The sequence below is a fragment of the Venturia canescens genome, chromosome 5, assembly GCF_019457755.1.
Source record: "Venturia canescens isolate UGA chromosome 5, ASM1945775v1, whole genome shotgun sequence".
In the NCBI taxonomy this organism is placed as follows: domain Eukaryota; kingdom Metazoa; phylum Arthropoda; class Insecta; order Hymenoptera; family Ichneumonidae; genus Venturia; species Venturia canescens.
In genome coordinates this window covers 11,268,689-11,270,491 of record NC_057425.1, presented here as the reverse complement: position 1 = coordinate 11,270,491, position 1,803 = coordinate 11,268,689, and the positions used below count along the sequence as shown (strand labels likewise).

The 1,803-nt window shown below is 42.7% G+C and overlaps 2 non-coding genes across 2 annotated transcripts; both read left to right on the top strand.

Moving 5' to 3' along the window:
• The first annotated feature begins 1,406 nt into the window (after positions 1-1,406).
• TRNAV-AAC (transfer RNA valine (anticodon AAC)) lies at positions 1,407-1,479 on the top strand. Its single transcript has one exon. It is a non-coding gene; the product is annotated as a tRNA-Val (tRNA).
• A 251-nt stretch (positions 1,480-1,730) lies between these two features.
• TRNAV-AAC (transfer RNA valine (anticodon AAC)) lies at positions 1,731-1,803 on the top strand. Its single transcript has one exon. It is a non-coding gene; the product is annotated as a tRNA-Val (tRNA).

The following is a 1,803-nucleotide window of genomic DNA, read 5'->3' as shown; positions in this document are numbered from 1 at the left end:
GCGCTCCGCATTCTCCAAACTTGCGAATTTACTTGCCCCAATATTTTTATATATTTCTACGCGCGCTTCGGATCCCCATCCGCAATGCTGTTTCACATCGGAAAGTTCGCTTGGCCAGCAACGAACCTTTAAGGGACCGAAGAAAACCGGATTTTTGAGTTTACGAGGAAACTTGCGCATTCGAAAATTTCGCAATTGCAGCCAAATTCGTTCACGGCTCGTTCATCATCGATTTTGCCTCAGAATAATTCGTTAGCTTATATTCAAACAGATTCCAGTCACGATTGACAGCGAGACTGTCACAACCGGAACTCAATTTTTTCTATTTCAGCCCACTCGCGGAGGATCCTTTTGCTGCTTTTTTTTTTTAAGGTAGATGGGTGCCAGCCACGTTATCTTTGCATCAACAATATATTTTTCGAAAATTTCAAAAAACGGTGATTGAAGTATCATCGGTAGAGAATTTTATTATTAAAAAAACGTTCGAAGAGTTGATTTTGTCTGGCGCGATGCAACAGCTGCCGCTGCTGTTGATCTCGCTCGCTGTCAGTTTTGTTTACAAATTTCACAGGTTCCGAAGTGAGTTTACTGTCCATAGCTGTAGTGCAGTGGAGAAAAACGAGAAAAATGAACGATACAAAAGTTTACCGGAATAAAAATGGTATAGTTTTGTAAAAACTGAGGAAAAAAACGTGGCGAAGCAAACGAACGACAAAATATGACGAAAAGGTCGAACTGACGTCACGTATGTGAACGCATATATTGAGTGCAGCGTTGGCAAACGCAACCGATTCATTTGTCGTGTAATCCGAATGATTTTTCATCGCATATTTATTCACATTTCATCAGACTTTCAACGGCGAGGTTCTAAAACTAAAATACGTATGTATTCCTGATTTTTTTTGCGAAATCTTGGAAATAACTGATGAAAAGATTCGCAAAAAATATCATCGCGCATTTTGGACAGCGAATGTTTAATCGACAACGCTGTGAAGAGACTCGAAGCGAGGTCGTTTGGGATCGTACTAAAAAAAAGATGTGTCCGGACGAAAAATGATTTAGTTCCCAAAAGAAAAAGCGAACTTTTATCCTCGCGTGTACTTGTCTCCGAGTCCCTATCGCGACTCTTCGGATGATTTGAAATGACACGGATAGAAATTCGTCGAGTCAGCATTGAGAACACAGCGGCGCGGCGTCACTGAGCCGCAAACTGACTGTGAAGAAACCACTGCCGGGGTCCTGTGGTTTCACGAAAATGTCGCCGTTATGAAACTTTACTTGTCGATTTGCAAGTGAAAAGGTTCAAATGGAGTTCCCAGTAAGAGTTTCATTCGTTGCGCATTAATTATTTGTAATCGGGGATCGATCGAGAGCCGTTGCGAAAGTTTGGGCTTGCGAGTCGAACAGTTTCCGTGGTGTAGTGGTTATCACATCCGCCTAACACGCGGAAGGTCCCCGGTTCAATCCCGGGCGGAAACATTATTTTGTTGGGAACGATAATAAAATTTTTTTCGAACAATTAGTACGGTGAATGCGTTCGAAACTCGTGCTCGGTAAGGCGCTCACTATTTCGAGATAAATAAAAAATAAAGGGGAACCGGGAAGGAACGGAGGCAATAACTCGGCAAAATTGATTGGAGCCAATAGCGGATGTGAGAATAATAAAAATTCAAAGAACCGGGGGATTTATTGGGGCTCTTGAAAAACAGATTATTCAGCCTTTCCAATGAGTTTCCGTGGTGTAGTGGTTATCACATCCGCCTAACACGCGGAAGGTCCCCGGTTCAATCCCGGGCGGAAACA